An 11816-nucleotide genomic window follows, 5' to 3' on the forward strand; every position below is an offset into this window, starting at 1 on the left:
TCTTGCCATCCCAATAAAAATAAGCACCGTCTTACAAAAGACCCTGAAAGCATTTTCAGATGTTGCTGAGGCAGCTGCTGGCAAGGCTGAGAGGAGTGTTTGTACTAATACACCAAAAATGGGGCACCACGGGCAACTGTGTTCATTTCCCTGGCAAGATGGACAAAAGCAGAAGCCACTCTACTAAAAGAGACCTCCCAAAACCCCTGTATAAAGTATATTTTTGCCTACTTACATGCTCCTACCATTCATGCCACAGAAGTCAGTGTGAAATGCTGAAAGTTCTGAGCAAAAGGCAACCAGCTCCAGGGTACACCAGAGTATCCAGCAACACCTCTCTGAGCCACATTCTCTCCTCAGTAAGGAGGGACATCCATATGCCTTTTTGGCCCAAAATCCTCCCCAGTTTTTACACTGAAGGGACCGTCTGCCTCATCATCACCCTGAACACACAGCACACCTGCTTTCCAAGACGCCCAGCTCCTGCTTCTCTTCCCTTCGCCCCTTCCCCTCCCACCGGGCCGGCGCCCTTCCCTTGTCCCTGGAGCCGGCCTCTGCGAGGCACCCGGGCCAGGGCTGACCTGAGGGGAAAAGGGAGAAACCTGAGGGGATGGAGGGGCTCTGACCTGAGGGGGAAAGGGCGGAACCTGAGGGGATGGAGGGGTCTGACCTGAGGGGAAAAGGGCGGAACCTGAGGGGATGGAAGGGTCTGACCTGAGGGGAAAAGGGAGAAACCTGAGGGGATGGAGGGGTCTGACCTGAGGGGAAAAGGGCGGAACCTGAGGGGATGGAAGGGTCTGACCTGAGGGGAAAAGGGAGAAACCTGAGGGGATGGAGGGGTCTGACCTGAGGGGAAAAGGGTGGAACCTGAGGGGATAGAGGGGCTCTGACCTGAGGGGAAAAGGGAGAAACCTGAGGGGATGGGGGGGGGGGGGGGGGGGGGTCTGACCTGAGGGGAAAAGGGAGAAACCTGAGGGGATGGAGGGGGTCTGACCTGATGGGAAAAGGGCGGAACCTGAGGGGGAAAGGGCGGGAACCTGAGAGGATGGAGCAGGTCTGACCTGAGGGGAAAAGGGTGGAACCTGAGGGGATGGAGCGGGTCTGACCTGAGGGGAAAAGGATGGAACCTGAAGGGATGGAGCGGGTCTGACCTGAGGGGAAAAGGGCGGGAACCTGAGGGGATGGAGGGGTCTGACCTGAGGGGAAAAGGATGGAACCTGAGGGGATGGAGCGGGGGGGGGGGGGGGGGGGCGGATCTGACCTGAGGGGGAAAGTGCGGGAGCCTGAGGGGATGGAGGGGGTCTGACCTGAGGGGAAAAGGGCGAGAACCTGAGGGGATGGAGCGAGTCTGACCTGATGGGAAAAGGATGGAACCTGAGGGGTTGGAGCGGGGGGGGGGATCTGACCTGAGGGGGAAAGTGCGGGAGCCTGAGGGGATGGAGCGGGTCTGACCTGAGGGGAAAAGGGCAGCACCTGAGGGGATGGAGCGGGGGGATCTGACCTGATGGGAAAAGGACGGAACCTGAAGGGATGGAGCGGGGGCATCTGACCTGAGGGGAAAAGGGCGAGAACCTGAGGGGAAGGAGCCGGTCTGACTTGAAGGGAAAAGGGTGGGAACCTGAGGGGATGGAGGGGGTCTGACCTGAGGGGAAAAGGGCGGAACCTGAGGGGATGGAGGGGGACTGACCTGAGGGGAAAAAGGGCGGGAACCTGAGGAGATTGAGCGGGGGGGATCTGACCTGAGGGGGAAAGTGCGGGAACCTGAGGGGAATGAGCCAGTCTGACCTGAGGGGGAAAGTGCGGGAACCTGAGGGGGAAAGGGTGGGAACCTGAGGGGATGGAGCGGGTCTGACCTGAGGGGAAAAGGGCGGAACCTGAGGGGATGGAGGGGTCTGACCTGAGGGGAAAAGTGCGGGAACCTGAGGGGATGGAGGGGGTCTGACCTGAGGGGAAAAGTGCGGGAACCTGAGGGGATGGAGGGGGTCTGACCTGAGGGGAAAAGGGCGGGAACCTGAAGGGAAGGAGCTGGGGGGAGCTGATGGGAAAAGGGCGGGAACCTGAGGGGATGGAGGGGGACTGACTTGAGGGGAAAAGGGCGAGAACCTGAGGGGATGGAGCGGGTCTGACCTGAGGGGAAAAGGGCGGAACCTGAGGGGAAAAGGGCGGGAACCATGGGGGGAGGGGTGTCTGACCTGATCTGAGGGGACCCGACGGGAGGCGCTGACCTGAGGGGAGGATCCCGACCTGAGGGGCGGAATAGAGGAGGCGTCTGGCCTGCGGGAGACCGAGGAGGATCTGACTCGACGGGACGGCTCCGATCTGAGCAGGGGGCCCCTCTGCCCTGCCCTGCCCTGCCCTGCTCCTGGCCTGCTCCGGGCCCGCGGGGCGCTCCCGCCGCTCTTCCTTCGCCCCGAGACAGGTATTTGGGTATTAGGGAACCTGTGCACTAAGCCTGTTTGTTCGGGTTGATTCAAAATCATTTTATGCCAGTGTACGCGTATCCTCCCTCCCGACGTACACTGTTTTTTCAGGTACTAGGTTGTTCCAGAGTCCCGTGATTGACCCTCCGGTTTGATTCACCAGACGAGGTTCTGCTTTTTTATTATCTGCTGTAAGACTTGGGGTAGGATTTCACAGCTGTGAATGAGAGCTAGACCTATTGAGACACTGCACTTCTGGCAAACACGTTTAAAATTAATCAAATAAGGTACGCATGAAAACAAAGCAAATTTTTAATCAAATACAGTACTCGTATCTGTGTCTGGTGAAGACAATCCCAGTCTTGGCCAGTGATTATCCAGGTAAGGAACTTGGCCGATTCACCTTTCTGCATCTCATGTACCTGGATTTCATTCCCACAGAGGACAAATGAAAAATTCCCAACTGATGAGTGGCTAAATGTACCCCCAGAATGGCAGCAGGGCATGGATAGACTGACCAGACACAGGACCTCAGACACAACCCTGTGCCCACCAGTATAGATGTCATCATCTTTTCTAAAGTTATTTCAATTCAGCTAGGCAGAAGAAAATTTTATAATCAGATTCTTTAACAAAATTTCATGCTCCTGCAATAACTTTTGATGTTAGCCCTCACAGTTCAGAAACAAATCTATTTTTTAAGAGGGCACATTCCAATATTCTGACTCTCCATTTGGTTCCAGTTATTATCTGTAAGTAAGACCAGTAATTAGTAATTTCTTTCTATTTTCAGTTGTTTACACATCTATTTACTCCTAATGGAAGCACTGAGTTAATATATTTCATATTTGTACATTATTATTAATTCAACTGGTCAGAATGATATTGAATCCCTAAGACATAATTTTATACAAACAATAAATAATTTTATCTAAAGAGCTGACTCTTAAAAACAGCCTGCTTACAAGGCACTAATTCTCATTCCCACTGAGAAACCATGTAGTATGAAATTAGTAGTTTGGGAGTTTAAATTGCTAAATTAATCATATTACCGTAAGTGTCAGAAATGAAATAGCAATGACTGAAATTCCTAAACTTAGTTCTTGAGATTCACACAAATCTCAAGACCTCCATTGCTCCAGATTTTGCAAGCATAATTAAAGTTGGTTTTATTCTATTTGTTACTGAGTTTTAGCTTTCCTTCATTGAAGGTCTTGCAATTCAAAATGTAGAAAGTATTTGATTTTGAAGAATTGGAAAGGTTTTATTGCTGTTATCTGTCTCTGAGGCATAGTAGGAGTTAAAGTGCTCATTTACCCAGGACAGCTGCAACCAGCCAATACTGCAAACAGATTTAAAGTTTAGGCACTAATGTGACTAACCCAGAGGGAGATTTTCTGGTGAAGGGTTTTTTTTCATAACTGACCACAATCTGATTTCATTTCTAAAGCTTCTGCTGACCTGGAGGTGCACTGCTGATGCTACCCAATGTCATAATTCCTCTCTGAAGTGACAATGTGAAAAATAGCCTGTAAAACTCAGCAAAATAACAGGTTTTAATCACAACTATTTAAAACAGACTGCAGATATTGTTTTTATGGGGGGAAAAAACTCCAACAAACTGGAAAATAATGATTAAATGAAAAATGAATCAATCAAAAAGTCATGTAATTTAAGATTTGAAGTATACTAAAGGTGAGTAAATCTGGGTCCCCATACCAATGGGGACAAAAGTCAAGCAACACAGAATGGGAGCCAGAAGCCTATTTCACTTTCACACAGGTGGAAAGAATATTACTCTTTGTGGTGTTGCAGATGCATTATGAAAGCCAAGTCTCATTAATAAACTTACCATGAGGGTGGTTTTGGCCCAGAGTAGCATTTTCCTATGATATTCAGCATAGCTGGATTTTGAAAGCATATCCATTTACCTTCTGTTTTCATAAAAATGTAGGAGATGGGTGGATAAACCAGTTGCAAACAGGAACATTCTCTTTGTTTAAAACCCAGTAAATCTGATAAAGATGTATTAAAGAAAAAGGTTCCAATCCAGTAGCACACACATGCCCAAATTTGCCAAGGTTATTTATTAAAAATAAGAATACAACGGAACATTTGGCTGCATTGACACCTACAACAACATTCAGTGATATAATTTGATAATCTTGTGACGCTGAGCCTGTAATTTCATTAAAATTTAAGTAGAACTAATAGCATTTTTCCAAAAATTACCTATTACTGAACATTTGAGAGGATTAGAGGCAAAAGCAGATTCTACAGTCTGTCAACTTTAAGAGCCACATTTTCAATAGTAAAATGAAAGCTTTGGGATAAAATTGTATGCCTCTTTTTGCATATGCATGGATGTTCAGTCACCTTAATTAATATTTAGCTGCATGAGCAGGATCAGCAAACCGTCCATGATTATTCACACACTTGTGGTGACAGATGTCCTGCTGCCTTCATTTCAAACGCTCTGGAAGTGAGGTGATCAAGCATCTGTGAGCAGATAGAGGCACGGGGAGCTGCAGCTCAGTTTGCCTCCCCTGAACACTGATGTGTTCACTCACTGATTCACTCAGAAGCATCAGCTCTTCCTCAGCACTCCCTTGCCAGCAGCCCCAAATCCTTGTGCAGAAAGGACCAGCACCAGGACACTTTGGTACCTAGCCAGCAGAACTTTCTTCTTGTTCTTCCAGATGTTTATAAAAATTACCAATATTAATTGGGATAGCAATGAATTCCATGGAAGCTGCCCAGTAGCCATTATATCTCAACAAATTTTGTCATCGTTGTAAAACAAACACGGAAAACTTCAACGTGTCCTAACTAAAGGAATGAAGCCACTTTCGATTCTCTACCTGAAACTTGTCCCCAGATCCATTCTTAGGCATTCACAAAATGTGAAATTTTAGCCATACGGAATTTCCTTAGTAAATTCTTATTTTCATGTATAGTCTGTATGGTTTCAGCTTTGTCAAATGATCTGCAAAGCTAACAGAACAGGAGGAATACAGAAGAATTGCTCTTCAGTATGCAGCATTAGTTTTCCTACTGTTATGTGTTTCCTCAGGGAGAAAACAAAATTCGGTAGTCTTGTGGTGCAGGCATTATCTGCTGTAAAACACAACTTATTTGGAGTCATTATTTTGTTCAAGTTCTTTAAGGGAGATATAAAATTTACTCTTGAATATTCGAAGTTACACATAAGCACAAAGTTGCTGTTCTGCCAACACTGCTGTAAATACTTGTTAACTTAGGCAGAATCTAACCTATTTTTTCTGTTGCAAGCATCATAGACTTCTAACAGAAAGAAATGGTCGAACTATTGAATTTTGAAAGCTGACAGAGATTGATTAAATAAAAGGCCACAGAGCAGGTGGTGGTGGAGAAGGGATGGAACAAGCATTACAAAACTGACATTGCACTTAAGGTGAACATTCTTAAGGACTGAAGTGCTTGGGGCTCAGTCCCTGTATTTCTTAAGAATCCACTTGTGCATTTTTGATACTGGTTGGTTAATCTGTCCATGTGCTACTGAAGATTTTTCACTATCTGTCTTTGTTACTTGAAGAAATTAAAAACATGAGAAAATATAGGCAATTCTATCCTAGCACCAATATTTTATACAACAGACCTAAACCAGACTTTTATCTGTTACCTATTCTAATGTCAGGATCTTGCTACCTTTAAGCGATTAACAAATAAAACTTCTGAGATTCCTTGGGGAGATAAATTCATGATCAAAATACATTTACTCCAGTGGCACTCTGCATGTGTCCCTTGCTTCTCTCAGTGCTCCCGGGCCGGGATGGGCACCTCAAGGAGCTGGAAGCTGCTCTTTGTGCGCGCTCTCTGCTCTGTGGCTGCAGCCTGCGCTGCGAGCGCTGGAGGTCACTGCAGCACTGCTCGGAGCCAGAGACTGCTCCGGAGACACAGACCCAGCGGAGCTGCTTGGAGAGCTCACGGTGCGCCTGCAGGGCTCTCAGCCCCCTCCGATTTACTCTGTCCTACTGAAATTGCACGTTTCGTCTCGAGTCCTAAGCGTGAACACACAGCAGTTGTTGTTTAAAGGGGAAAAAAAGTACGTTTTTTCTCAGTTCTGCTAGGAAAGAAAGAAAGCCTCCTGAATTCAGATCACTGGAGTCAGACCTTGCAAGTTGCGAGCCAGAAGGAGCCCTCGGTCTGTCCGGGCTTCAGTGCCTCGGGATGCCGCGTGTGCGGTGTCAAAGCGGTCAGCGCAGCCCGGCAGAAGCCCACGGGGCTGGAACGATGGAGACCACGGCGCTGGAGCGTTCCCGCAGCCGATGGGCCGTTCCCGTGCCGGCCTCCCCGGCCTTTCCAGGCGGGAATGCCAGCGGCCCTCGCTCCGCGGCAGCGCACGGGGCTCTGCCCGGGGGACACGGCCCCAGAGCCCGGAGAGCCGGGGCCGGAGCCGCGTGTGCTCCGCGGCAAACCCCATCGGACAGACAGACAGACAGACAGCATTCCTTCCTTCCTGCCTTCTTTCCTCGCCTTAACACCTTCCAGCGGCTACATGGGGCTGCGCTGGCAGCGCCGCTCCTCCTGGCTCCGAGGAGCACAGAAACACCCGGCGCTTTCTGACATCCGTCTGTCCTCCCCGTTCCCCGGGCAGGGCACAGAGAAAAGGCCCAACAGGCGATTTTCATTCGAATATTCAAAACCCGTGACTAATTCAGCAACATTTTCGGTGCTGAGGCAAGTTAAAACAATTATTAAGAATGCTTCTCGATCAATAACTCATTAAAAAAAATAATGACAGGAACTTGCCAATATCACTCCGGCTATTTATAATAATAAAACAAAAGCTCTGATTATAGAAATTAAAAATCAGGAAGATTTTTATTTTTACCCATTGCAACACAGGTAGAAAGTCAAATGAAATTTAATTTCTATCGCACTACTGCTGGCATAATTAACTGTTGCTAGCGTAAAAAAATTACCTACAGTGAATTAAATTACATGTAAAGTTCATATGATAGAGATTTTGTAACAGAGATTTTGCAATAATTGAAAGAAATAGTAAAACCAGAAAAAAAACATTAACGCCACTGAAAGCTAGCGCAGCGCCTAATGGCTGCTGTGTATGCAGGAGCTCCTGGCTGCCTCCTCCGTGCCAGGCTCAGGTTCCACCCGCAGGAGCGGGCGCGGTCCCTGTGCCCAGGCTGAGACTCTCCGCTGGCAATAACTGGGATTTGTTCCTCCTGCGCCGCTCCTGCCGAACCGCGGCCGCCATTGCTGCGGGGCGGGGCCGGGGCCGGCGGCGCCCATTGGCTGCGCGGTGTGGGGGCGGGGCCTGCGGCGGGCGGAACGCCCTATAAGGCTGCAGCCTGGGAAGCGTATCAGCATCAGCAGCGATGGCCGAGTGGTTAAGGCGTTGGACTTGAAATCCAATGGGGTCTCCCCGCGCAGGTTCGAACCCTGCTCGCTGCGGCCCGGAGGGGCTTCAAATTTTTTTCGTCCCCGGTGCATTTTACTGCTCACGGCTCCTCTCCGGCAACGGCAGCGCCCCGAGCGATGTGCTGGGATAAGGGCACAGAGCGGGGCAGGTCCCGCACAGCCTTCAGCCGCTGCTGCGGGTGGTCCCGGGGCCCCGGCTGGGCCGTATCCAGCCGGCTCTGGAACACCGCCCGGAGGAGCCTGCACAGTCTCTCCGGGCAGGCCGGGCCGCTGCTCGGGCACTGCAGGGGAGAGGAGCGCATTCGGGTGGCAGTTCCTGCTCACTGCCTCTTGTCCCATTGCTGGGCACCCCCGAGCAGAGCCTGGCTCCACCTTCCTGACGCCCCCTGTGGATATTTGTACACAGTAAGAAGGCCCCTTCTCAGTCATGTCTTTGTGACGCTGGATATGCCCAGCTCCCTCAACCTTTCCTGCTGGGAGATGCTCCAGTCCCCCCATCATCCTTGTTGCCCTGTGATATTTATCCTACTGCAGCTCATCAGGCCGTGCCCACCTGCTCCTCCCCCGGCCCTGCCAGAAGGAACAGTAGTGCCAAAGCTGCAGCAGGACCCAGGGCAAGGTTCTGGCGTTGCACCTGCGAGCAGTGACAAGAGCCCTGGATAGAGGTGAGAGAAGAGCATCTGGGATTTGGTGCTTTCAACAGCTCAGCTTCCAGGCCCCACAGACAGGACAGACAGCAGTCAGCTGCAAAGCTCAGCATTCATCCAACACCTAACACACAGTGTCCTGATTCACACAAAGGTCTGTTGTTCTGCCCCCACATCCTACAGCTGATACAAAATAAATTAAATCTTGTCAGCAGAAGGCTATATTCTCTATAAGGAATGGACTTACTCCATCAAACCTTGGCTTTCCTGAAGGAAGCTGGTCTGATTCCTCCTGGACCTCCAGTAGGGGGGCCCTCAATCCTCTTTTCCTGCCTTTTATGACCGTCTGCATATGCATGATGCACATACACACACAGTATGGTGTGACAGGGAAAACGACAGAAGTTATTACGCCATTAATAACCAGGAAAAACAAAACACGGCAGCATCCCCCGACCGTCCGTGACTGGCTTAAACTGAGCTCTCACCACCCCGGTGTGTCAGCCTCCTGTACGTGCGGCCCCAGCAGCAAGGAAGGGCTGCAAACCCTGCCCGCAGCAGGGGGAGCGTGTGCGCCGGGCTGCGATCAACCCCCAGCGTGAACGAACTGATGATCACCGCCACTGCCCGTCTGACAGTGACAGCCCAGCCACCTACGGAATGGCTTTAGCTTCGGCTGTGTAATTCATCAGCTTTACAACAGCATCACTGCTTACACTTTCATATCCTGAAATGAGAGATGAGCCTGCTGGGAAGGTAAGATAGCAATGTTCATGCTCAGGAAATTAAAGATACACAGTATCTCTTTTAATAATCAGGGTACTTGCTTCTATTATAGAACATATATACTGCCTTTATTAAAAATCTCATTTAAAGAGGAAAACAAACAATCAAGAAACGACCTTACCTATCATTCAGCATTACTCAGCCTGAGATTTTAAGTCATGTACTGTTGTGTTTATTGTCCAAACTAACTCTTACACTGTCACTTGGCAAATGTTGGCAAAAAAACTTCTCAAATACTGGCAAAACAAAAAGGTTGAGGATGTTTTAGTTCTTGACAATCTTATATATGCTGCACTTGCACGAGTATAACAGCAGCAAATAAAGATATAATAATTTTATATCATTCCAGAATCCCCCAATGCTATTCAGTTTCACTGTAAAAAAACTGGCTAAGTAGTTTCTTAATTTCTGTTTTAAAATAGTTCAAAGGCCTGGGAACACAGCATTGAACAACGTTCCCTATACTCTGTATTTTCTCATCATACACCTGCACCCCATCTGCTGTCTCATAACTTCCAGATGAAAACTCCTCAGCCTTCACAAGGCCACTGATGGCTGGGTTTTATCAACACTTTTGTCTGGACTCCAGAGGATCTGGGCTCACCTCACAACTCTGTTTATTTTCATACCAAATCATTCAGAGCGGTAACACAGCACATCAGAGCCCTCACATACCCAAAACAATCAGGACCCTTTACTGCCCACCTAAGCAACTCCCAAGGGGAGCTCAAGAAGAAAACAGGAGCTTCCCATGTCTTCAGAGGGCTGCTCTCCTCCAGCTTGAAATTCCTCGGCCCTAATCTAATAAATAGTGTCTGGGCTTGCTGTTCCCCACCCCCACAGAGAACCCTTTGCCCCTGTCTCCACTTTGCAAAGAGACTTAAAGATCTCGGTGGGCCCCTGAAAACCACAAAGCTCTGACTCTGTTGCCTCAATCAAACCTTTACAGAGCCTGAGATCCACCACACAACCCCTGCCCCAGTTCCAGCGTGTGAATTATGGTTGGTGCTCACCAGTGCAGGGGCCAAAGCACCCCATAACTGCTGCTGAAATGGCAGCTGGGACATTTACTGGCTCTTTTCACACTACTGGCAAAAAGCTTCTAAAAGCACTGTATATTTAAAGAAGCAGATAAGCAGTTTCTGCTTGGGGTGTAGACCCTGAATGATCTAACACTGACTAAGCTGTCAGGTGCTTTCTTTACTTTCTAACATGAGGGAGAACTGGGCTGCTCACTCATTCCAGTTAACTCTTTTTACTGGCCAACAGGTCAGGTCCCACCTGGTTCTCGGGAATGAAAAGCAGAACAGGGTGCACAGGCTCCTCTTGTTTTCCAATCCATCTGAGTTTGCTTTGCTAGGAATAGATTAATTCAACCCAGGAAATACAGAAAAACAGACCATATCAAGTTTAACATGTACACAAATGGAAAAAAAGAAGTCTGTATCGGTGGCACCGGTGTACTGGAACATCAGTTAGAACCTGCCCTCCTCATGAGGACAAGTACAAATTACAGGGCTGATCTTGAGCAGGTTGTTGCAAAACTCAGCTTTTGCTGGGCTAAGAGCCTTCCAAATGTCTGCAGTTATTCATCCAGAACAAACATCCCAAGGTTCTTTGCCAAAACCAACCACGCAATAATTGGCTAATAATGACATCAGTTTTAATGACACAAACTATTCGTTTGCTGTTCAAAGGTCTATTGTGTGTTCCCTTCTCAAAGGAAACCAGCTCATTAGGTGCTAAATCATCCATCCAAGTAGCCCCTTTTACCTTTACCGGCAAGTGAAATGGGCAGAGGAGAATCTGGGCTGCCATCTGAATCAAAGTGCTCCAGCTGGCTGCATTCCCATCTTTTTGTTGGAGGGAAAATTGTTCCCTATTACTCAGTATCCTTCACATACAGTAAGAGTTTATTCTGTTACAATTATTTGATAGACATTATATAAAATGGACCAAAGTCCTTCTTGAGCAAATACCTTTGTAAGAAGTAAAGCAGCAAATGCACCAGAAAAAACCAAACCAGTTACATTTAACCAATGTTACAGAGAATTATTAATCTCATGATGTTTGCAGCTGCAAAATAAGCAAGAGAAAAGCATGTGGAATGAAAGATGATGGAGCTATGGAGCCGGCTCTCAGTACCAGTGCCATCCACTCTAGGCCAGCGTGGCTGCAGCAGCACAGCTCCAGCACTCAGCTTTCAGCAGCTGGGAGCAGCAGCAGCAGCAGCAGTGACACGGGGCAGCCCCAGGGCAGCGCTGGCTGCAGGGCACAGGTGCCCACGAGGTCAGTGAGATCCCCCCGATCCTGGGTTCCAGTAACAGCACTTGGGGCACAGCAGGAGGCAAACGGGCCCCAGGCAGGAGGGGCACAGCAACCCAGGCAGCACAGCACGGCCCAGCCACACACACCCCTCCAGGGACAGACAGCCAGACAGACAGCAGGCTGTTCCCGTGTGGGACAACACTGCACTCTCCAGGTGACACTTCCCGTTGCACTGCCTGCGATTCCCAACTGGACTCCTTAAGCTTCTACCCAC

This window comes from Fringilla coelebs (genome assembly GCF_963513975.1).
Source record: "Fringilla coelebs genome assembly, chromosome: 8".
Lineage (NCBI taxonomy): Eukaryota > Metazoa > Chordata > Aves > Passeriformes > Fringillidae > Fringilla > Fringilla coelebs.